This window comes from Pipra filicauda, unplaced genomic scaffold, assembly GCF_003945595.2.
Source record: "Pipra filicauda isolate LSUMZ 115617 unplaced genomic scaffold, ASM394559v2 scaffold110_size2237424_pilon, whole genome shotgun sequence".
Classification (NCBI taxonomy): Eukaryota; Metazoa; Chordata; class Aves; order Passeriformes; family Pipridae; genus Pipra; species Pipra filicauda.
Window position 1 is genome coordinate 916,430 of NW_024103552.1, and position 27,222 is coordinate 943,651.

General features: G+C 36.7%; 1 protein-coding gene across 2 annotated transcripts in view; it reads right to left on the reverse strand.

Moving 5' to 3' along the window:
- VPS13B (vacuolar protein sorting 13 homolog B) overlaps nucleotides 1-27,222 on the reverse strand; it is a 427,213-nt gene that overhangs the window by 119,325 nt on the left and 280,666 nt on the right. The window lies entirely within an intron of this gene.

A 27,222-nucleotide genomic window follows, 5' to 3' on the forward strand; every position in this document is an offset into this window, starting at 1 on the left:
TATGGTTTTATATAGTAATAAAATGACGCCTTCTGTCTTGTTCTCAGTCTCCATCCTGATATCCAGCATTTTTGTTGGGTTCTTTTGGCTGACACTGCACATTGACTCAATGATTTAATTTCTGTGTTCCAGGACCTACTTCGATAGTTACTTCTTGTCTTCTCCACCCCCTAGCGAATCTTTGAAAAGGGAGGTATAAACTAGGACAAACTGTACCTTAACTACCTCTTCAAAATAGAATAATGAATTACAAGTATTTACATAATTTATCAGCAGCTTAACTATAGGAATGAAGGGCAGCGAATTACTGAATTTCTTCAAATTTCTGTGGTCTTTGTGCAGCAGTATTAATAGAAATGTGGTTATGGGGGAGGTGAAGAAAAGCAGTTAAGGTTCCTTTATATTGTGCTTTACAGAACAAAGGCAGCAATCACCTCTCCTTTTCTTTAAAGGAATGAACATACTAGAAAAAGTATTACAGAGGAAATCCTAAAACAGAACCATTAACTAGCTGAGATTTTCTTTGAAAAGGTTTTTGCCAGCTCTGGTTACAATCTTTTCAGATTCACTCATGTACATATTTTTCAAATAACCAATAAAATTCTTTGCGGCTGTTTTCTATGGCAGACTCATATCACTGACTTGTAAATGTGATACCACTTTTAATGCAGCCTCTGTAAAAATAACTAGAGACCATTTTAATGAATCACTACATTATGAGCCAAGAAATCCTCATTCCTCCTGATATCCTAGCAAAGTTAGGCTATTTACACCTCAGCCTCTCTGCTTGGTAAACTGTAAAGTGCTTCACCCGTATCCTGCACTGACAGCACTTTCAAAATTGGTACAGATGGTTTTATTGCTTATGTGTATTGAAGGCAAGCAGAAGGCAGAAAGGATGAAGCTGTGAAACAATCTTGCCTATCATTTCATGGAAATGCTGCCTGAAATGAAGTTGAGGACATATGCGGCTAAAACCAGCAATTTTTAATTGCTACACAGACATCAGTTGAGTCTGATAAAAAATGTTTTTAGAAAGCATGATTCTGTAGTGAATGACACTCTTATGGTTACTACATGGTATTCTCCGGTCTCTGCTATGCAGCAGAAATTTCTGCAGCTACCTGACATTTAGGTTATGCATGACTTGGCTAGAGGAAATGAAAATACAGCGCCATCCACTAAATGATAACCTTCCAAGGAGAAAAGCATTGCACGTGTATGACCAAGTGGAGGGAGAAAGCACGGTTCTTCTGATTTCTGAATGGATCTGTTCTTCTCACACCTCAACAGATTTGAATTGAAGCCTACTTCTTTTCTTCTGCCTCTTGTTATGATTAAGTATTTATCAAATGTGCTGGTTTATGTAAAGCACCTCAAGGAAGGTAAGAAAGTAGCTCTGCCTCCACCCCCAGTCAGACTATAGTTTCTCTGTGCAGACTGCTGCAAGGGTGCTAATTGGTCCCAACTGCTGAGTTTCCTGTTACGTGGACATTCGACTACAGAAACTTTACTGAGACCCCAAATCAATTCACGCAGGTCACTGAACAGCACTCAGACGGCAATTTCTGCTCAGTACTAAGCAGTATGGAATATGAACCAGTGCCTGAAAGGTGAAAGACACCATATCCTATTACAGTTTTCCATGCCACCCGGTTCCACAATGAAACTTTGACTTACGTATGGTCTTACCACATATATTATAAAGGTTGAAACAAGTGAGTAATGATTTGCAAGACAGCTTTATATAACACAACTGGGTACAAAATAAAGGTGCAGAAGGATCACAGGAACTTCTTGCATCAATTTCAGCTCAGTGAGCATCGAGCCTTCCAACCATGTTTCACAGTTAACCTGAAAATACACCTAGTAATATATTTGGGAAGCATTTAGGTATTCTTCTAATGGGATAAGGAGATGAGAGGGAACGACTATCAGTATAACAACTCTAAAAATGCTCTTCGCTGTATTATGGAGTAAATGGGCCAATACTTTAAAGATGTCAAGAACAGCAATATCATCTTGCTGTTAGTAAATGTAATGGTAACATTTATCATTGGGCTGTATTTTATCAATTCTCTTACTCTTTACATAACCCATTTAAAACGAACAATAAAAGTTTTCTTTAATTAGCTACTGGTGTGCATAAACATGATCATGATTAAACCATAAAAACCAACCGTACGTTACTTTGGTCCCCTCTCCCATGTGTTTTAAATTATTTTAGTTGAAAATGTACTTTGAGTCCCTTTTAAAAGTTCGACCTTCTGCTTTCAGAGAATTAAATGCATATTACTATAGTGGAGAAGATAATGTTTCAGACCTCCAGGCATATATTAAACACACTGGCAGCACATTAGACAAAATGCTTTACTTATTAGATACTTCCTATTCTAAACAGTGTCATCAAAGGCTAAAAACAAAATCCATATAAAAGCTGCACAATGCTTCCACACAGAACCTGTGCCAAAATCCCTGTACTTTCCAGCTAATGAGGAAAGGATGTGTACTCTTAACATATGAATGTAAGATTTTCCAAGCATTCACTTTAGGAAACAGGACTATTGATTCCACATGGCTTATGTTAAATGAAACTGTATTGGTAAAATAACCTTTAAGATATTTGGCATGATAACTATAATTAAACAGTATTCAAAGGAATAAAACAAAAGGGAATTTGGTTCCACAATGGCTAATTAAAATAAAATGAAAAAACACAGCATGTCATCTATCAAGATAAATTGTTATTGTTTAAGAACTGTTTAAATACTGTTAAAATATACTTTTAGATAAAATCTGAAAGGACTGGAAAAATATTTGTGGCTTAAAAATGGATAGTTTGGTGAAGAAAAAAGTATAGGAGGCTGAAATTTTATGCTGAGATAATAGCTTTAAAACTTTGAGCATAACCAGATGCTACTTAAATCAGAGGAATTCTACAGTCTCACTGTCAGGATGAGTTGCAATATGGAAAGGTTTTCAATAGCTAGAAAAAACACGTCAAGATGATAGTTTACTTCTTAGACCACTTTAGTGCACTTTTTCATTCTTTCACAGTTATATATCCTATCAATACCACACACCATAGAAAAGGTGTTGAAAGCTACACTAGTAGTTGGGGAACTGTGGTTAATTCTTCCTTTTCATGTGTTGAGATAGGTAACTTGACTAGCTTAACCCCTTGAGTTCAATAGGGCATATGACACATATATCTATCGAGAGATAGGGCATGGAAATGGTACGTCCTGTGGAACACAAACAGGTAAGTACATGATGAAATCAACGATAAATAAATAGATTTTCTTTTCAAAATTGGCAAGCAGTCCCATCTGAGGTCACTGCCATCTTAACAACGTTAAGAGGTAAGTCTTGTTTATTTTCCATTTCTGATCAATGTATTTAGATGGTAGAGACATGTTTTCAAAGTTTTTACTGCATAAAGAGCGGGAATAAAATCAAGGTAAACACAAAACCTAACACTTTAGATCAATAATTAAGACATTTTCCCGATCAAAGAGAGGTGTTTTAGAATTGGCAGCATTTCTACATTATATTTATTAATCTCTCAAGAGTTTTCAACAATAAGAAACATAAGCACATCCAAATTGCACTATAAACATTTATACCAGTTTTATGTTCTTTTTGTGATACTTGACAGTATAATTCCTTAATTAATAGAATAACTGTAAGGAGTCTTTGGAAGTGCAACTGCTCTAGATGAAAAGCATCTACATCTGCATAATTTTTCCAGCTTCTCATATTAATTATGGTTACATAATGACACTATTGAAGTAAAATTTCCAACCATTTCTTAACTCTGATCAAAACCCCTCAGCCAATCATGAGATCATGCTTCACATTACATAAGTTATGGAAAGACTCACAAGTGTGAAACCACAAAATCAAAGTGCCAATCACATCTGCTCCATCACTGTTGCATGTGACCTAGTTTTATTTCTTTTGCTAAAAAGTAGTAATATTTACATGGAAATAAAAATCTTGCCTACTGCACAAACTGAACTACAGAAAAGGAATATGCTCCATTTTTGTTTTCCATTGTGCTTAAATTGGACTGACAAAGAAAACACTGCATAGCTTCTTCCTGGCTTTGTTCTAAGTACTTCATCTATTCCACTGAAGAGTTTCCAACAGTTTAGAAATCCAGTTGATGTATCGTTGTTATAAAGATAACCCTTTTTTTGTTTGTTACATTGCTCTACTGAACACTTCAACTAAAACAATTTTATTATGTTTTGCATATGAGTTAAATGCTTGATTTTAATTCTGACCATTATCGAAATTATTTTGTAACTTGACACATTAATCTCACATGGAAAATATAATGAAAGACACACACACAAACATATTTGACTGCTAAATTATGTCTTCCAGTCTAATAAAGTTCCAAATAAAAACTTCAGACCTGCAATTAAATCTAGACAGAGTTACTTCTACTTGTATCAATCCAGCTGCAGAAAGAGTTCTGGATAACACGAATCCAAAGCTATCCTCCAAAAAGGGAACTATTAAATCAAGTCAAAATGAGGCACCAAAAATAGCAGAAATGTCTAAAGTAGTTTATTTCATATAAAAATCAAATGTGGGCATTTTTTTTCAACTAAGGACTTTTCTTTTTAGGCAGAATTTCTTGCAAAACAAATACAGAAATACTTCTGATGGGAATTCAATGTCGTTTTCACAATACTGCAGGAATTATGTGAAAGATGTGATGGCAAGGAGCAATACGAACTCAAACTCAGCTTTTTTGTGCTATGTTTTCCAGTTCTTTAAAAGTAAAATAAGAGGCTACATTCTGTTCAACACTGATGCAAATATTCATAAATCAAAGCTGTTCTAAATGTTCCAATTGTAACATGGGTATATGCAAGTGCTAAATCCTTTCTAATGCCAACAAAATTATTTTTTTCATGTTAATACAAACAATGTGTTTATTTTGCTATCCTATGAAAGGCCAGTAAGAAACTTGAGTCCATTTTTTTCCTTTCCAAATAAAGGATTTCAATTTAAAAAGACCAGGCTGAAATCTGGCAGAGTATTTTTTTTCCACAGTATTTTTTCACTAATATTTTTACTAAAAGCATTAACTTTTTTTATGTAGTTTTTAAAATTTAAATTCAGAATTTTAAGTTATTATCTCTGCTTTTATGCAAAAAACAATGGATTAAAATACACCTGCATATTTACTTTAGACATGGTGAGAGTTTGCTTATTTTTCACATTCTCTTCTGGTTTTTGTTTTGTTTTGTTTTGTTTTTCTTTTTAAAGCCAAGGAACAGCAACATTTTTCAGCTTGCATATTTCATTTGGACACTTTCAAAAGCAGTAGTTGAAACTCCACCTTGCACAACATTCATATGGCACATATAAGACAACCAGGGGATCAAGCCCAGCCGTCATGGGTTTAGGAAAGGCAGGTCCTGTGTGACCAATTTGATCTCCTTTTATGACAAGGTGACTTGCCTAGTGGATGAGGGGAAGGCTACGGATGTAGTCTACCTGGACTTCAGCAAAGTCGTTGATACTCTCTCCCGTGGCATTCTCCTTGAAAAGCTGGCAGCCCATGTGTTATGATCCGATTAAGTTGCAAATGAGATCACAAGCCAAAGTCAATAACACAGGTTTTATTTAACAGTAAACGTGATGTAGAGAGATAGAAAGAAATAGAAAAGGATGTATGTGTGTGTGAGAGACAGAGATTAAGAGAGAGCAAGCGAGAGAGAGAGCAATCAAGAAGAAAATGCAGTGGCATCCATTGGTCCTTCTTCATCCTGGGCTTCTCAGTGGTGGTTCTAGAGTCATTCTTCTGGGTGTACATTGTGCATTTCTAAAAATTCCAGGCTAATACACAACTTAAAATCTTTTGTCGTGAGAGGTTTTCACCATGTCAAACCTCTGTGCATGCGTGCACATGCATATGTCCTTTTGAGTAAACCTCATGTGCTTTGCCTTCATATCCACAAAATGGACCCTCCCTCTTAAGGCTTCCTATTTTAGTGTGAATTTACTTTGGTCCTACACCTCTTTTTTCCTTTATTGAAAACTAAGATTTCTGCTTTGAAGAGTCTTAGAAAAACCACAGCCATTTACTCAATATAAGAACTGCATGCAGGTTTGTACTGGCATGGAAATGTTTGCTCCTATGAAGTATCAAGAAGTACTGCACAGACTTTCAAAAAGATATCTCCCTGCTGGTTTTTGCAAGAAAATCAAATGATGACACAAAGCTTCCCAAGGAACGGAAACATGGTATGGCAGTGACTCAGGATACTGGCAAGGGCTTTATTTTGATAGTGTCCTTGAACTAACCAAAAGACCTTTTATTTTCAGGAAAACATCCGACAAGTGGCTATGTGGGAACCCAAGTAGTGGTAAAACTACCAGGAAAATGATGCAAGTATTATTCAGCTATTCCAGCTAAGGGTTTTTATTGGCATTCTCAAAAAGTTACAGTTTTGGCACTCTCTCTGACAGTACTGAGCTACACGATTATGTTTAAAACAGCATGGTGCCAATTTTGTCCATCAAATCTATGCATACATAGCTCTTAAATGTGCTAACTTTTCCTACACAAATCTTCATGTTATTATGTATCTGAAAAAAACCAAACAGACAAATTAACTCATACACCTTCCTTTCACATGTCAAGGTTTCAGGTCTTTAACATGACTAGAAAAGGGAAATGTATGTCACCTTACTATGAAATATTCACCATCTTACAAAGGTGCTGCAGAACATAGATTTTCAGATTTAGCTGAGACTGATTCAGATGCCATTCTTTTACAAAGGTCTAATGAATAAAAAATTCTGATTATAGACTGGAGTTCTTTTCCTTTTTAAGTTTCAAACATTAGAAAATTATTAAACTATAAAATAGTTATAGGTAATCCTGCCCAGCATACAACTACTTGTTAATGGCCCAAGGACACCGTTGCAGCTCAGACTCATACAAATTAATTTCAGAAGAAACGGAACCCCCACTCAACTCTGTCCAATAACATAACCTGGACTTCCTGGATATCTTCGCATCCATTTGATTTTACATACATAGAAGGCTATGCTCTTTTGTGTTTAAACTCACTACTAATTAAACTGTGTTCATGCAAGTATTCTTGTCTTTCATCAAACAGCATGAAACACTAATGAATTTCTGATAGAACAGACAAATGCGTTTGTGAGAAAATAGCCATACTTGTTTCCTGACAAAATCTCAGGCAGGAGGTTTGATGCCTAAAGATTTTTAGCTTTTTGTAGATTTTATTGTAGCTACGTAGTTTTCTTTCACTTTGGACAGTTACTTTCTCACAGTTGCATTCTTCAGCTTTGGTTTAACTGTCTTTTAACTGTCTTTTCAAGGTAACAGATTTTAGCAAGGACATTCTGTTGGGACATCCACCTGGACCGGAATAATAAGTTACATGGTAGACAAAACAAGATAGAAGGCTCGGAACACTTGGAGGAGTTCCAGTGGGGCAGTTCTGAGGGTGGTACCAGGGCAAAATGGGTTTTTGGGTTGGCTGTCCCCACTAGATATGGTAATTAGTTAAAGATACAAAAGTGTAAGAATTCTGTATGTAGGGGTGTGCCTGTGTACCTCAAGGCCTTCATTACAGAGCTGCTCTCTTATCTACACTAATGTTGTTTGGAGTGGTTTTTTCCCCTTCCATTTTAGGCATCAAGTTATAGGATGTATCATTCTACTAGACAGTCTTGGATGCTGTGGCATTACCTGAATCTGAAGACAGACTGTAGCTGGCCAGAAAAACCAAAAAATTAGGAAGGCAGCTAATACAATTACCAGCAGTACACTCTGAAAAATTATGCCTCATTGCTTAATAGACAGGATATTACTACAGGAAAATTCTGGCCTTAAGAAAATCAATATGAAATTAAGCAGTATATCTATCCCTAGTTAACTATTCAGTCCATACAAGCCACAGAAGTGTCTGAACGGTGACTAATGCCAACTACTGAATAATGGCTTTCCCTCAGTGGCAGCACCTGTTTTGGTTTCTCATCATTCACTTCCTGTTTTTTTACAAAACAGATAAAAAAATTAATTAACACTGAGACTTCTATTCTGCTTTTTAATTTGGTTGAGAACACAAAATATATATTATTTAAGGATGACTGACATACAGAGATAGCATCGTTAGCTTTATTTACATGTAAAAATAGGTTAAAATGCATGAAAAAAATTGTTTCTCATGAGGGAATGCCAGAAAAAAAAGTGAGGATCTTTCCACAAAGAAAACAGAACTTCAAAATCAAAATTGCCCACTGTCTATAACTTCAATGAACTGTTTATTGGCCTCAACTATCCTTTCTCCTTTTATTCCTCATCTTTCCCTTTAAGAAAAAAAAATCTTATTTCACTTTGAAATGAAGGAAATTACAGAATCCATGTGTTTATAATTGCTGTCAAGAATCAAGTTTTCTGCACCTAGCAGGTGATGTTCCATGCAGGGAAGAAAGTGTAACTGGTGCTGTCTGAAGGTAATGTTACCACAGCATCAAACTCTACTGTATACAAGCATTAGATGACTCAAAGGAGAAGATTAGTCAAGATCAAAGCATGCAGAACCCTCAGTCCTACATCGTGTGACCCAACATTTAAACTTTCGTCTCCTCATCAGACAATTAAGCAAATCATCACTATGACACATTCAATGTCTGTACTGTGAGAAAGTCCAAGCACGTGTTCTCTCACACTACTACTCCTCAGGGTGAGTTTTAATCACTGCCTTGTCTTCATTGATTTTGTCTTGCCTACATGTCAACAATCAACTATACTTGTTATTTATGGCAAAACTATAATAATTCTTACATAGTTTATGGTTTTCTTATTCTTTTTTTTTTTTCAAAAATGAACCAATATGATTTCTTGCACATGTTCTAATTTAAAGAACAGTTTGAATTTTGGACCTTTTTAATGGCAATATTTTTATTATCTCTGTAATGAATATCTCAGATTTTTTTGATTGATACATTAAATGATCAGAAATGGCAAAATTTTAAATTAACTTTACATATCATTTAGTTATTATTTTAAGTTGACAAGGAAGTACAATGATATTTTAGGTAATAAAATATTGCTAGGTAGGGTATGCAATACAGAAATTGGACAGAATGTTTATGTCTTTTAGACTATTTCATTAAGGATAGTATGAGACAGAAGGAATGCAATTCATTGAGCAAGAAGGTCTGGTTCGGATAATCGAGTACTGTAGGCTAAAGAAAGAAAAAAAAGGTGAACTGAATCCTCACTTGCACTTAACACTCATGTAAAAATTGTTCTATCCCATGAGGGTCCATCTTAAAACACTTAGAAAAATACCAAAACAGGAAAGAAAAAAACCCTAAACCTTCAGACATTAAGTAGTATTGATGAGAACGCAGAGGAAAAACAACACTGTAGGTTTGTTGTTTTTTTGCTTTTCTTTCCGTCTTGCTGTAAGTATTTTATTTTGCTGTTATAACTTCTTTTTTCCAGAAAATAATCACAATCCCTATGAGGTGTTTTCCCATTAGCTATGTTCCAGCATGAGAGTCTTTAAATCCTATTGATATGAAGCTTCACAGTATTCCAGGGAAATACTTGTATTTTTCCTTTAATTAACAATACAAAATATCTTTTTGTGCTGAAGAAATATTCTTTGGAGCATCCATGAAAGGAAGATTTGGAAGCATGCCTCCAATTCACAAACATATTTGCAGATTGTTGTTTTGTGTAAATTTCTCCCCAGCTATATTTTCTGTGAAATCTTGGTATGCATGAACATCTTACCACCTTAATTTAACTGGTCACAGAAGACATTAACGAAAATATCAGAGAAATGGGTCCTGAATCATGAAGTGTTTAAATAGCTATGGGATACAAATTTCTATTTCTTTCCCACATAGTTTGTGTGCTTGTGGACATCAAAAACCAGCAGGACAAACCAGTTTCTTCCTAGTAAATGGGAAATACACTTTGAATCCACAGTTTCAAATCTGGTTTTACCACACTAAGAATTCTTTACCTTATAAGTTTAATATCTATCTTATTTCATCTTATTGAACAGACACTTCATTGTAAAATAAAAATTTTCTTAACTTTGTGTCTCAGAGACCATAAACCCTTTTTTTTCCCACTTTAATTTTGTATTTGCAGAATCTAAGCATGAAGATTTCCTCAAAGAGCCATTTTTTTGCAAGATGGCAAGATGGTTTTGAAACATTCTTTTTTTCCTAGTAATTCTAGGACAGAAAGCGAAGGTCACATATTTACAGAAAAATAGATTTTCCTTTGTTTTCTAGTTCTTAATGTTCCCTTTTCACGTTCTAAGGACATTACCCAGATTGACATGAAATGCCATTCCTCCTTACCAAACCTTCATGAGCTTTTAGGTTATGCAAGTTACTGTCTTTTACAAATTCATGTGGAATGTACAAGGCATAGTCTGGATTTAGAGTACACAGAAATGGCCTCACTATGCAAAAGACATTTCCTAATGCTGGTGACACAAATTAGAGCTGTTTTGGAGACCTAGTTGTGGTGTGTGCTTAGAAACTACAACTTTCTGCAGTCCTTTTCAACTGCAAAAATGCTTCTCTGGATGTATTCCATTATTTCCAAAGCCATAAAACAAATGCAGTGAGAATAATCAAGCCTAATCTTAAACTAACCTTGTCAACGGGTTGTCCTTGAGAACCTCTGACAAAGCGCTTCAAATCTAAATAATCCAAATTTTGTTACTTTCCCTCTACCTTATTTCTTTGTTTCTGTTATCTGAAACTTTACATTTTGTAATCTAACTAGAAGGTTCATAATATCTTGAAGTGGGTTTCTGCGGCTAGGTTGGTAGCTACAGGGGTGGCTTCTGTTAGAAGCTGCCAGAAGCTTCCCCTGTCTGGCGGAGCCAATGCCAGCCGGTTCCAGGACGGGCTTCCTGCCACTGGCCAAGGCCAAGCCAATTAGGAGTAACACCTCTCTGATAACGTATTTAAGAACAGAAGGTTGTTGCGTAGGAAGAACTCCAGTCAGCCAAAAGTGGAGTGAGAACATGGGAACAACAAAGTAGACACCACGGTCAGTGCAGAAGGAGGGGGAGGAGGTGCTCCAGGCACCAGAGCTGAGGCCCTGCAGCCCGTGGTGCAGACCATGGTGGAGCAGCTGTGCCCCTGCAGCCCATGGAGGACCATCGGGGTGCAGAGACCCACCTGCAGCCCATGGAGAAGCCCGTGCTGGAGCAGGTGGATATCTAAAGGAGGCTGTGGCGCCGTGGGAGGTCCAAGATGGAGCAGGGTCCTGTCAGAGACCTGCAACCTGTGGAGAGGGAAGCCCACGCTGGAGCGGGTTTTGATTGGGTAGGACTTGTGGCCCCTGTGGGGGACCCACTCTGGTATAGCTCATTCATGAAGGACTGCACCCCATGGAGGAGTGACCCACGGGACAGCAGTTTGGGAAGAACTCACACTGGAGAGGTCCATCAAGGACTGTCTCCCGTGGGAGAGACCCCACAGAAGCACGGAAAGGACTCCTCTTCCTGAGCAGCACAGAAACAACTGTATGTAACCCCCATTCCCTGTCCCCCTGAACTGCAAGGAAGGAGGGGTGGGGGAAAGGTGTTTCTAAGATTATTTTACTTCCCACTCTTTTGCTCTGATCCTATTAGTAATAAATTTAAGTAATATCCCCACTTTGAGTCTGTTTTGCCTGTGATGGTGATCAGTAAGTGACCTCTCCCAGCTCTTATCTCTACTCACGAATCCTTAGCTGTGTTTTTTTCTCTCCTCTGTCCAGTTGCAGAGGGGAGTGGGAGAGTGGCTTTAGTGGGTACCTGGCATCCAGCCAGGGTCAACTCACTACATATCTCATGCTTTGAAATGTACAATCATAAAAGAAGAGCAATATTTACTGATTATTCATGCAAAAATGCAGTCCATACATCCCAGGTCATGAGACTGTTGCTAACAATGTTATCAATAAATTAAATATATTAACCCCAACTGCAATAAATTTGTGATTCTCCAATTACTGTAGTACTGGCCTACCAGAAAGCATCTCATACCCCAGGATATCAAAGTTATGGTACTACATGCTGTGCAATCTGCTATTCCCTGAAATGAAAATTCAAAGCTTTAAAACATGGGGCAGAACTGACCAGGTACACAAGACCTGATCAGTAATTGTGCAAGCTACCAGAAAGAATTCTCTCAGACATATTTTATTGGCTCACATTTCAATGCCTACTGTTTCTGGGACATCACTAATATCATACACTAAGTTTGTTCTGTTCAGTCATTGCAACAAATTTCAAATGCATAATGAAAAAAGTTTTTAAATCCTCAAAAAGTTATCTTTACACAGCATTACCTTTTTTTATGCCCCAACACCCTTTAGGATATCAAAACACACCCAAATTCAACTGATCTATATAAAATACAGAAACCAAGACTGTTTTGGCTCTTTAACACTTATTACCTTAGATTTCAGTAATTACAAGACAAAAGAAACTTGTAAATGAGGATGCCAACTTCTCAATGTTTCAACATACTAAAAATACTTCCAATTACACAAGCTTCCATAAGGATACTAGCCAGTCAACACAACATCTGTGCAACATGTGCATCTCCCATTTCACACTTTGGCTGTCTGGCTTCTTAAGTAGTATTATCTGGAACTTGTTTTACCAGTTTTCTGATTGTTATTTTTTCTAAACAAAATACAAATGGAAAACAAAGTTATGTTTGTTTTCAACAAAAAATATGGTACCATTTGACTTTTTTTCATTCTCCACATAAGTAATTGATAGCCTTAAGTTTAATTAAATTGCTCATCACTGAAGAGCTCACTCTGCTAAAGTACCATCAGCAAGAAAGTGTTATTAACTCCACCAGCTATCATTCCTTCAAATTTTATGTGTGATACAATTGTAATAGCACTTTTGTACATACCTCCTGCTGATCATGTTCTTTATCTTACAGTGAAGTTATAGAAACAACAGAAGGTTGATGAGATTACCATAAACAGAAGTAAACTACAAAAGAACATAAGAACAGTCCTACTGAGTCAGATCAAAGACCCTTTTAGACTCCCGTTCTCTAATAGCAGACATAACTGGATGCTTCGAGAAAAAAGCATAAATAAAGCACAGAGAAATACTTGTTTACCATAATCTTCCAGACTTCCTAAACTGGCATATTGCAGGGTTTTATAATTTATCATAAATGCCTTTTTAAGCCTAATCTGCAGTGACAGAGAATGACTTATACCTTCTGCAAATGTTACTGCAATATCTTTAAAATGACAAATCAGTACGCAGTCTGATTCAACCAGGCTAGAAAGGAATCAGCTGCTATATGTGAGTTTTTTACACCTTCTCCATTTTGGAGACCTCTCAGTTAACAATTAGTTCATTGTAATTAGCATGCTGCCTCTTACTCACTCAAGTATTTGCTTAATTATTTGGGTATCTGAGCACATAGTAGCTGCACTTACCCCAGTCTTTCCCATTATTGGGATGAATACAAGTAACACTCTGCTTACTTTGAAATATCCAATATTTATACTAGTTTTTGTGGTAAAAGAACAAAATGCCAAAGTTGAATCAACTTTTTCTCCCCCCCCAGTATTAATATCATTTATTCAGGAAGCCAGTCGGTTGTTGTTGCAATTTATCAGAACACAGGGGTTCGCCCTATGGAACATGTCACATCTGTTGATGGGGTTTATTCAAAATGATTGGCCATGAGCCAGGTCTAGAAGCAAAATATCATCTGACAGGCTGACAAACACTCTTGTGGCCAGTGCTTGTGCAGCCTAGATGGAGTGCTCAAAGGTCAAATACCTCAAAGCAGGTTTTACCAAAGCAGAAAATATTAGCCAGCAGGTCATGCCTAGAATTTCTGAAAGAAAACAAAGATCTGCCCACAGCAAGTTTCCCCCTTTTTGCTCAACACTTCCCCCAGGTGAATGACAGCTTGTGTCCATTGCCTATTGGCTCTGACTGCAAATTATGTTTGAAATATATATCAGCTATGAAGAAAAATTCCAACCAGAAACTTCAAGTCCCAGGTCATTCTTTGTATGACCATTTTGCCAGCACATGTGAGTCCACACTTCATCATCTCAATCACTAAACAGAGTTGCTCCTCAACTCTAACAAGATTTTTTTTCATATGCTTTTGATGGAAGAAGTAACTTTTTAAGCATCTCATTTGTGCAAGACCTACTGTATTCTAATGACTAGCAACACATAGACACAATAATACCAAGTACACTGAAGAACTTTAGAAGGTTTGTTCATTGCTTAGGCAGAAATAACAGAATGTCAGGAAGGGGCAGGGGAGGTTCTGAGAGAGACCTAAAACAGGGATAATTTTTTGGTTTCTATTTAAACTGTGAGCAAATCTTTCCGTATTTTCAACAACTGATTGTTGAGTGCTGCATTCCTCACTGCAATTAAAAACTTATGAATAAGAATGATGAATGGAAAAGATTATGCATTTGGCTATAATTCTCTCAAGAAACAGCTAATGCTATTTTTATTAGTATATTAGCTACCTACCTGAATTTCAGACTACAGGATAGCTATGGACTTGTAGCTTACTGAAACATGCATTGGGACTAACAGAAAATAAACAAACAAGACTACGTGACCTGAGAAACAGGGACAAGGCAAACTGAACACTGGCTGAATGGCAGGTCTGAGGGTTGTGATCAGTGGCACAGGGTCTAGTTGGAGGCCTTTAACTAGTGGTGTCCCCTAAGGGTCGATACTGGGTCCAATCTTGTTTAACTTTTCATCAATGACTTGGATGAAGGGCAGATGCTTCCTCAGCCAGTTCCCTGACATCAGAACTGGCTGACAGGAGTGGCTGACACCCCAGAGGGTTGTGCAGTCCTTCAGAAGGACCTCGACAGGCTGGAGAGAAGAACCATCTGAAATTCAACAAAGGCAAGTGCAGGGTCCTGCACCTGGGGAGGAATAACCCCCTTCACCAGTACAGGTTGAGCTGACCTGCTGGAAAGCAGCTCTGCGACCTGGGGGTCCTGGTGGGCAACAAGCTGTCCATGAGCCAGCACAGTGTCCTTTTGGCCAAGAAGGCCAAGGGTATCCTGGGGTGCATTCGGAAGAGCACCTGCAGCAGGTCAAGGGAGGTGATCCTGCCCCTCTGCTCAGCTCTGGGTGAGGCCTCATCCAGAGAGCTGTGGCTGTTTCTGAGCTCCTCAGTGCAAGAGAGACATGGAGCTCCTGGAGCAGGTCCAGTGGAGGGCTATGGAAATAATGAGAGGACTGAAGCACCTCGGTTATGAGGAAAGGATGAGGGAGCTGGGCCTGTTGATCCTAGGGTAGGGAAGACTGAGAGGGGTGTCAGGAGGTGTCAAAAGGATGGAGCCAGGCTCTTCCTAGTGGTGCCAAGCAATAGGACAAGAGGCTATGGGCAGAAAGTGGAATACAGAAAGTTCCACCTGAACATGAGGAAGAACTTCTTTACTGTTCGGGTGACCATACACTGGAACAAATTGCCCAGTGTGGTTGTGGACTCTCCTTCTCTGAAGATATTGAAAAGCCATCGGGACACAATCCTAAGTAAAATTCTCTGGAGGACTCTTGAGCAAGGAGGTTGCACCACTACCCACTGTGATCCCTTCCAACCTTAGCCATACTGTGATTCCACAAGAGAGGGGATAAGGAGAAATATACCATCCGGAGACAGAAAATGAGTGAAGGCTTTCGATGACATCCTCTGGAAAACACTTCAGATGTTTAACTTGCCTTTAATTTTAAAAGCAAGCATCTTCTGTTGATTAGTGTAACCGATTCTCTCCTAGAACCATAATCCTTACAGAGATATTGTGAAGAAAAAGTATTTCAAAGTACCTTTTAGATTCTTCAGGGAAGATACAAAGTAACAGTTCTTTGTATTCATAATTGTCTGCAAAGTAGATAGTTATTAGATAGGAACATTTTTTAGGGCAAATTTAAACAAACTGTGTAGAAATTAATGTTTTTCCAAAAGTCTAGTCTTACTTTCAAGCTTTCTGAGAAGTAAAAGAAAAGTTGGTAACAACCTCAATGAAGAATGGAACATTCACTGACTGCAGTAAGATTTGTTATCTATTTGTTCCTACATGGACATCAGCAGACCAATATATGTGTTGGTTTGTATTTAACTTATTTTTCAAAGAGGAGTTCTTGTATTTTCTACTTCTAAATGCTACTATGACAAATAAATGCTCACTTTTCAAAAAATCTCCAGGTGGTAAGTGATGGAAACCAGGAAATGGATTTGCCAGATTAAAAATGAAAATTCTTGAAAATTCACCTGTTTTATCACTGATCATCAGTAAAACTACTTATCATTTATATTAGAAATACTTTTACCAGAATATTAAAAATTCTTCTAAGAATGAGAAAATGTGGCCCTTTTATTAACATTGCACCTATAATCCTAGGTGTATCACTGAAGAAAATCAGGACATTAACCACACTTCACTCTTATATTTGTATTTCATTTCCTAGCACTTCTGTTTCTGTTATCCATGTGTAGGTATTATATGTTCTTCTTCTGAGAATTTGGAATACATTAATTTTGAAAAAGTGAATAATTACAAAAAGGCAGCAACATTCTTTGCCCCTCAGGTAATCTATCAAATACCACATATGTGTCCTTACTCTAAACCTGTCAAGCAGATCAAAGCAATATTCTTTGCAATAATAGACTATACCTTATGAAGAAGTCAGTACAATAGGTCCACTGTACATCAAAGATGAATTTATAAAACAGTATAAAGCTAAGGCTTATAATAAGTAAAAACACAGCACCGGAGACCTGGTATGAAACTGTTACAGAGTATTAAAACACTTGAAGGAAATAAGACTTGCCCATAAATCATCACTTCTTTATTATTTTTGTCTACACTAATCTTTATGCCATTGCCCTATAAACCATCAAATACAGTCCATTTGGAAATCACACCTTTAAAGTTTAAACAAGGGGTTGCTACTTTGATGACTATGTAATCAAAGCATAAACTCACAATGTATTTTATTTTTTAAGCAGGAGACAATTATTTACCAAGAACTTCCAGTGAATCAAGCTTTCTAATGAAGATTCATGATGTTTATAATTGCTTAACAATCATCAGAATTTATCTAGTCAAATATTTGGAAGAGTGTGTTGCTTTTTCACATCTTAAATGATGCTTTTTCCCATTCTTCTCTAATACCCATGAAAAACATTTTTCCAATGAGATTCAAAGCCAGTATATATACAGTACATTTTCTCTTTATTCTTTCAATTTTAAAACATAGTCAGCTATTTAAAAAATGATTTATAGACAAAAGGGAAAAGAAGCAACACAAACTGCCACTCTGACATTTGGGCATTAACAGCAATTATTGAATTTCTAAAGTCATAGATTGTAATTTTTAAACCAGAAATAGGATGCACTTTTTTAACCGGAAAATAATTACTTACTGGAAAAGTATAGAAATGACTATAGTGGATTCTCTATCAATGAATTATTTTATTATTTTTAGAAAACTCATTTATGAAACAATCATTAGAAAATCTCATTAATAAAAAATTAAAGATAATTAATTGGAAGAATTTTCACGTTATGCGATAATTCCAATCAGAGTGACCTCCACTGTCACCTTAATCAAAGAGTCCATAAAACTCTGAACTATTAAAAAAACCTAATGATAGAAAAGCTAGGACATCTGCCAATTTTGCTTCCAATGTTAGACAGCTTTCCAAAAGACATCCTCTTTATTTGCCCAAATCAGTTTTAATGCCACTTCTTTCAGCCTTAACATTACTTGTCTTATTCAGACACTATATTCAGAATTATATCTCTGAAATTTCATCCCTATCTATTTTCCAATCAATACTTTTAATTTCATTTTAGCAATTAATCTGCTTTCATTAAAGCTTGCTAAATCTCCTAATTTACTTAAGTTCATAAATCAGTAAAAATTCCAGTTGTTAGTTCTACCTTAAACAGTGACTAAAATCAAACAAATCTAGTATCAATACCAATGCTTCCAGGCCACTTGATGCCTCCAGCAAAAGCTACATGCACTGATGATTAGACAATCCCTTAATTAAGTTGGACTCACTGCAAGTGATGAACAGTGCCATTCAATGTAATCACGCTTGGAAAATTTATGAGCAAGCAGATCAGCTTAGGTTACTGAATTAGTTACTGGTTATTTATTTAATAGATATCTGTGATGATCTAATATTGTTCTAACCTGCAATGCTAAACTGCTGAAAGAAAGAAGTTAAGAACAGCTCCTGACACGTGGAAGACAATAGTAGGCTAAATCACTAAGTTAAATGGAACTCTAACAATCCATATTTTTCTGCTTATACAATCATAACAAAATATTTCAGAAATTCAGCAATGCCAAAACTTAAAAGCCTCCATTTAACTAACAGAGCAATAAGAACTCACAACTACATTTTGAACTTATGCTCAAGGCATACGTACAGAATTCTACTTTTAATTGTAATGTTCTGAGAAAAACAAAAATGTATCACTATTGTGTATCCTGGCCCTACTAAACAATTTATCATCTCCGTAGAATCAGAGATTAATCCATCTAGTTGAATGTACATTGAGAAGAAAAAATCATTTTCCAAGAAGTCATTGTCTTACCAACTGAATAACTGCAGTTTTCTGGAATAAGGTAAGTCTGTGACCCATATACACATTGCTTCCAATTATAAACATATTAAAAGGAAAACTCAGACATACTATAAAAGACATTATAATCCTAATTACTGAGAGAACCTGGAAAAGAGCCTATTTTATCTCTGTCTGCAAGTATTTAGATAAGAGCTTTATTTCCTGCACTATTAAATGTTCTTTGTAACCTTTTATTAATTATACTCAACTTTTAAAACTCTTCAGATGTCTATGCAAAAAGCACATAATAAATTCCCCAGTACTGTCAAACCAAAACGTGCTAAATGGTTGTCTAGTTTTGTCAGATAATCCAGTGGTAAGCAAGAAGCAGTAGAGCTCTTCCCTTTCAAGTCTAAAGAGCAAAATTATAACTGCAGATTTCAAGACTGACTTGAAGAACTGATTGCAACAGGTTCCTCTATTTCCATATTTCAGAGAGTCTTTAAAATACAGGGCCTACATTTTTTTAAGTTTATAAAGTTATTGGTAGGATCTTAAAGCTTTTAGGTACAGATAGACTTTTTTTTCCTGTTCGCTTGCTTTTTAAGGGGAGAAAATGAATTTGTTGCTCCTACTTTACACCAAAGAGGACCTGCATTAGAAAGTCATTAATATAGAAAGAGACATTACTGGAATATAATTGCCCTAAGTGAAGTGGTAATACAGCTAATTTCTTTTCCCGTTTATTCCAAGTAACAGTGCACTTAATCAAGAATAAGACAAACCAGTACACTGGTAGCTTCTAGTCATGTTTTCAAATACTGACTGATTACAGAAATACCTGTTATTGAAGACAGGCATACTCTAAATTACAGATACATACTGACTCTCAGAAAAGATTGCCTAGTACTTAAAACATGTACAAGTCATGTTTTATATGCTACCTAGCACAAATCACCGAATTATAACCAGAATGTGATCCTAACAGAAAAAGTTAAAAAGTATTTTGTGTTGAAAGCTTAACCATTGGAATACTGTTAATTTGTACTCGTGTGCTACAAGTCAACAAGAATACATGGAAAAGACAACCACTGCATTCTTCCCCTTCTCTTTAAGGAAAGAACACCATTACTCACAGACAGACATGTAATGACAGTCCCAAAAGTTATTTATTCCTAAAACTAATGAGCTGCACATAGGTGCTTTTTTTGTGTGTTGGACTGAATGCTAAGCAGATTATTGCCTTTCTAAGACTTGAATCTAAAGTTCTTAATTTTATTTGAAACCCAGCTTTAGATCATCATGCTTCCAAGGGAGGCTGGCGAAAGAAAAGCATAAATATAAATTTCCTATTTGTTTAAAATTTTAAAAACCCACCACAATTGCTTCCCTGACTCTAAAGGTCAAATGTTTCTAAACACACCAAAACTAGCAGCTGTAAATTCAGGGTATTTCCAGTCTTAATGACTTGATTTTTTTTAAAACCCCATAAATAAGTTTATCATAATCAAGTATAGAGTATTAGAATTTATAAATGGAATTTTTACACTTCAAATTCATATATAGGCATATAGTCCTGGGCTAAAGGCAGGAATCCAAACCAATCCATTAACTCTAACCATGTTATTTTAAAAAGAGAAGTTACTGCTATCCCATTATATTACTGTTGGATTTTTACCACCAGTACATTTAGAAAAAACTTAATTAATTAGTTTGATGAAATTTCAATTTCATGTAGAAATAGAAATTACTTTGTTTTTAAATACAATGTCCACTATTAAATGAACCCACACACTGTTGGAGAACCCTACATTTCTCTATAAAGCATTAATTATGTTGGCTGAACAGTGAGGGTGAGTGTGCATTTATGTAAAATTTATATAAGAAAATTAGTTCTATTTTCAGTGTGTGAGACACACGTAATAGCCATGGTACCTAATGCAAAACATCAAAAGAAAAAATATTTTTCTTCCAGTGTCTGATGTCAAGCAGGTCATATCCCTTTACAGTTGGGCGTGAATTAATTTCAGTGGCATAGATTTTCTTAATGAGCAGTGTCCCAAAATTGTGATACAATGTGGAATAGCTGTCTGCTTTCAATCTGCTTAAATCCAGTCCCTTGAAAACTCTCCATCTCCTTCCTCTGTAGCAGGTTCTCACAAGTAATCACGTTACTTGCGAGAAGTAATTACAAGATGATTGTAATCACAAGATGCATTATTACAAGATAATTCATTAACTATTGATAATTTCTCACCTATTATCCAGGGCAAAAAAATACAGGTAAAGTACAGAATGCAAATCCACATTTCTCAGTTGCAGTGAAAATGTTTCTCCAAACTGCAAAATTTGTATCTATCAAAAATATAATGAATAAATTAAAAAAAAAACAAACCCAAAACAACTGAAAATTCATCATGGGAACAGGAATAGCTGTATAATTTCTAAGATTAATTTTAGAAGGGTGAGGAAAAGAGGAGGAACAGCCATATTGTCAGTTGACTGAGCTGAATTTCAAATGAGATTTTAAAATGCTGGGGTTGTTTATTTTAAATTCTGACTGGTTTGAATACTGACTTAAGAGTAAGACACGTGAAAAATCAGAACTATATCAGGCAATAAGTTCATGACAGGTAAGTGTATCTCTGATTTCAAACCTACTCCCATTTTCATGGGTTTTCTCATTAGACTTGGAACACTGAATAAAAAGAGTATGTTGTAAAATTGTGGCTTTAGGTAATTTTATCTGCAGATAAAATATTCCCACTATTGAAAAGCAATGTGCTAGCTGGGAACAAGTGCTCAGTTCGCTGTGTGTCTAGTCAACTGGAGCTGATCACATTCAATGTATACACTAATGGTAAAAGGAATGAAGAAACACAGTCTGAGGATCCATTTCTAGTCCGGATCATGTTCCTCTTATTCCTCAAAAATGGACACTGTGGAAAAGAGTCAGAACATATTAACAAAAATAACTAATGGAATGGAACCCCCAGGATTCTTCAACCTGTAAGAAGAAAGACACTGGAAACAGGGTGTGTTCCATGCATGTAAGATAAAATGGCCCAGAGACAGTGACGAAGAAATGGAAAATTTAGATGAATTTCAAAGGCAACTGATGATCTTCTATGATAAAATGATCTTCTATGATAAAATAGCTGGATCTGTGGATTATGGTAGAGCAGTGGACGTCATTTACTTCAGTTTTGGCCAGGCTTGCACAATACTCTTGTATCTAACCCGAGACCTTACAATCTGGATGGGTTGATTACTAGATAGATATAAAACTAATTGAATGATTGAGCTCAGAGGGTATTAATTAATGAGAAGTGAATATATGGAAGGACAAGACTCAAAGCCCTAGTGCAACCCAATCTAAACAGGTCTGGTCTATATGAACTCTGTAGATCCCTTCCACTGTAAATTATTTCATTGTTCTATCCTACCTTAAACCTTGTATGCTAAAATGCAAATCAATTGCAACTGTACACACATGCATAACAAGAAACTTGTTAAAAACCCATATGTGCAACAAGAAACTTGTTATGCACATACTAACATACTAACAAAAAAGAAATACAGTAAGATAGATATACACTAAACACTACCAACTTTGCTTTTCAAGAAAACCTCTTACTGTAAAAAAGGCTTCCTGAAAACAAGTTAAACACCACATCTTTGAATGTGGTTGAACAGTCTGCCTGCAAGAAAGATACACAACCTAGAGTATTATCTTAATTAGTAATAATGGGAGTGCCTAAAGAAAAGCCAAGCACTGCCTTAAGTCACTGTCATACAAGATTCCATTCATCATCTGAGTTCCTTCCTTTTGTCTCCCAACCCTGGTGCTCAAAAGTCCCTTCATACCTTACATTTCCTTAAATGTTTTCATTAAGTCTGAACAATGATTCTGTGTATTCTATATATTGGATTGTTTTTTCTTTAAAAAGGCTAAATCACTACTAGCAATGCAGAATTTTTAATCAGCTGGACATTTTTTGAAAGAAGAATTATTTGCAACTTACAGTAGTTCATGGTCAGATCTGTAAAAATTCAGATGCATTTCTAGGAGTTCTTTCAATAGACACCTGCAGTGTCTTTAAAATGGTACTAATTCATAAAAAAAATGAAGATTTTACCCCTCCTCTTCATACACTTATGCAACTCTTGAATTCTACAGCTTCTGTTAAAATTCATTTTTCAGTACTGAAGTACACTTTTTTACAGATACTCAACAAAATTTTTGACAAGAATGTATCTCAATTTTTTCATTTTTCTAGCAGAAAAAAATTACAATCAGTAAAACTAATTTCTCTTAGCATCAGTTATCACAAAGGAACGCCTGGAATTTCTTTCCTATTCAGAGAATACCTGTGTACACTGTTTTGACATACTTCTGTTTATTCTGTGGTTGCTCATTCATTCATGAGTCCCTGAGAAGCATTGAGTGTGCGTAGTAGTTTCTGAATACCCTTGAAAATAACTGAACAAAGACTTAATACAAACAGTTCAGAGGTGTAAATTAATGTACAAATACCAAAACAATATTTATTAAAAATGTTCTATTCCTTTCAACATTAAAAAAAAAAATAAAATCACTTCCATGCTATCTTGGGGCAGGTTTGAAAGACAGGTTTCATACATCCTCATTTGGAAATATGAACTTTCTTGGTTTCTCCATTTCATTTTGTAATTACCCATGGGGAATATACTTTCTTCTGTTTCTTCCTACTCTTCTGTTAATCCTGCTTAAGCGTCTAATAGAAATATAGGTGAAAATCCTCAAATGCTATGCACCAGAGAGTCTAAATCTGCAGAGCAAATAGACACTGTGGGGAAGAAAACACCTTTCTATGAAATGTCTCGCTAAGGCTGTGTTGAATGCAAATGCAAGAGGAAACTGCAGCGGGAGAAACAGAGTGCACGATCTGTGTATTGCTGACCAGGGTAATGGCCTAGTTCATTTACAATACTCTTTGGAGGATGGATAACTTAAGCTCAGTTTTTTTCTTAACTATCAGACCAAACATATCCAAAGGTGTTTGAGGAACTGGTTAGTGTCACTGCTGGATTCTCCTCATCATATGTGAAAAGACATGTTGTCTGGGAGAGTCTTTCAAATCTGGAAAACAGTAAATGTTGTGCACATCTACAAAAAGAATGAGGAGGACCTAGGAAACTACTTGATAGTCAGCTTCACTGTAATCCCTGGGAAGGTAACATTTCCACAGAAGCCAATTGCAGGCATATGAAGGACAAAACCATTTTTGGGATCAAACAATACATAATTACCAAAAGGCAAATCAAGCTCTACCACAATCTCATCGTCACCTATGATGAGATGATTGATTCTGTGGATAGAGTACTAGATAAGGCTTGCTTTGACCTTAGCAAAGTTTACATGGTCTTCCCCAGTAGACTTTTATCCAAACACTTAAGTGTGAACTGAATGGGTGGAATACAAGGTGGGTATGAAGGACAAAAGCAAACGCAGAGTCCTGCTCCTGGATGTGGCACTTAGTGCCACAGTGCAGTAGACAAGGTGGTGATCAGTCAAAGGTTAGACTCCATAATCTCAGAGGTCTTTTCCAACCTAAATGATTTTGTGATTCTGTGAGATGATAAAATCCTAAATCAAATACTGGCTGGAGGCCAATGCTACAGAGCAGCTTTGCAGAAAAGAACGCAGGGGTCCCTGTGGATGACAAATTGAACATGTGATAGGAGGATGCCCCTGTAGTGTGGAAAGCCGAGCACCTACTGGGTAGCATTAGCAGAAGCACAGCCAGCAAATCAGAGGTCAGATTATCAGATCCTTGCAGGTCAACATCTACAGTACTGTCTCCAGTTAAGCACTCAGTAGTAGAAAAAAAAGATCCACAAATCTGAAGGGGCAGGGGATCATCAAGAGGGTTAAAAGGCATATAATTTATGAGGAGAGGGTAAGAGAGAGCTAGGTTTGTTCAGACAGAAAAAAGAAGGATAAGGATAATAGTGGGGTATTAAATTACTGTTTCCAGTTACTTAAAGCAGGGTTATGAAGAAGATTGTCAGACTGCTCTTGCAAATGTATAGTGAAATGGTGAGAGACAATGGCTAAAAGTTTTATCAAGTAAAATTCTGACTGGACATAAAGACAAAAATATGCCAGAGCAAGGGTAGTTAAGTACAGAACAATTACCTAGAGGGTCATTCCTCCGAGATAAGGAAAGATTTGACTGAACATTGTGCTAAAAATCTACCTTGAACATTAGTCTTCTTCTGAGCAAAAGAATGGTTTCCAGAGGTGTCTTCCAACCTAAATTACGTTTTGATTCTTGCAATGAAATTATAAGCAGGTGTGAAATATGAAAAGCCACGTGTAGACTCCTGACTTCATTCAGCGAGATGAAAACAGCAGCATACAATCAACGTATGGCATTTCTCTCTGCTAACTAAAGGAGAACCATGAGGAAAATAATAAACGTGCATATATTAGAAGGGTGGGGTGGCTTCATACAGGCACATAGAACTACAGAATACTGAAAAAGAACTGCGTAAAAAGTAACACATTATGGGTTTTACATTTCCAGTACAGTAAATCCAGACATAGCTCTATAACTTACTAAACAGAAGGCAAACACCATCTTGAACCAGAAATATTCCAATTATTCATTACAGGAGACCCCAGGTTTGCAAGGGAGATATCAATGAAGAACAAATAGTTATCTCAGGATATAGTCAACAAAAAGCTTTCTGAAATTATGTAGTAAATTGCTTTTAAGTTTGTACAGTCCAAACCAGTTAAGCAGCACTTCTGCACAACGCCAACTCAAAATATAAATTCTTGGCACTCATTCAAATCTTCTGATTCTGTCCATTCCACTGACAATGCTCTACAAATAATTTATTGATAATAATCCCACAAATAAATTACAATATTCATCTCCCTGTGTCTGCAAAGCATCCAAGGAAAAAACACACTGTATTTCTTTTCTTCATCTTTCATGTTTCCAAATGGTAACGAAACAATGCCCTTTATTTCTCTCCATCTTTGGGAAGGAATAAAGGATGATGCCTAGATTAGCACAACCAACCAACTTCTGGAGTTTTGACAGGATGAGGAGAGAGGAATAAAGGTAATTTGGCTGCTCTAAAGCATTCCTCACTTCTACCCAGACCCACATGCAATGTTGAATTTGTGACATTCAGGAAAGGAAGGAGAAAGGTTTCTCCAGGTCTCCCATTAGTCAGATTCTTGGAAGAAGTCTTACTCTATAACCCTTTCCCTAACTCTTGCTCTTATTTGCAAAGGTACTTCAATGGGTTCAAATAGCCATTCCAATGGAATTAGTGCCTTGTCACATATTAACTTCTACTACCTTAAAGTTGTTGTCACCCTGACTGGATTCCTGGTTTTGAAGATAAGAAATACATATTTTTTCTTAGGGCAAAGTTTTCCCTTTTTTTTTCTTTTCAGTGGGCCCAGAAGTTTAATACTTTAAACTTACCAGTCTGTCACACTTAGTGACTGGCCCTCAATACAAACTGAGGTATCAAGTTCCAGAAATGAAGAACGAAAATATTCAAGAGATGGCTGTTGAATACTAGTATTTCAGAAAAAAGGAAAGATTAATTGTTCAGGTGTAGGATCCCTCATGATGTATCCATAACCATTCTTACTAAAAAGTATGAAAATATTCAGAGGTGGATTGAATTTTAGGGACTTGAGTGAAGACAGTTAATATGAGTAGGCACAGACAAAGTTTCATAGTCTACTGGCTTTAGTGAAGCACAGTTTAGCATGTGAACTCACAAGAAAATGCCAGAGATTCAATAAAAGTTAAAGTTCAACACCAAACAATCTGAAAAACCTACTTCAAAATTTGTTTCCAGCATCATTTACATAAGATAACTCTCCTTGTACATAAGATGTGAATAATAGCATTTATTGAACACTCAGCCTATTCTTAAATCAACATTAATAATGGCCAGTCTTCGCGAGCGAAGATTTGGGAAAGGTCATTAACCCTTCCAGCCTGCGCAGTGGATTTTTAGGTGAGACACAGCGTGCGCTGAACTGAGCCCACCCTTTAGTCCTGAGGTTCATCTGCCGGTGCCGAGCAAAGCTTGGACAGTGGCAGTGAGGTCCCCAGGATGTAGGTTTGTTTAGAGTGACCTTCTCTTAGGTGGATTGCCTTCCACGGCTGACGAGCTCCACCTGCCCAGGGGGCCGGGAATCGAACCCGGGTCACAGCGGTGAGAGTCAGACACTCTAACCACTAGACCACCAGAGGCCCTTGGTAGGCAATCCACCTAAGAGAAGGTCATTCTAAACAAACCTACATCCTGGGGACCTCACTGCCACTGTCCAAGCTTTGCTCGGCCCCGGCAGATGAACCTCAGGACTAGAGGGTGGGCTCAGTTCAGCGCACGCTGTGTCTCACCTAAAAAATCCACTGCGCAGGCTGGAAGGGTTAATGACCTTTCCCAAAAATCTTCGCTCGCGAAGACTGGCCATTATTATATGGCAATAGAAGCCATTAAATCAACATTAACCAAATAGTAAAAACCCATGTATTTCATTTACCTACATAATT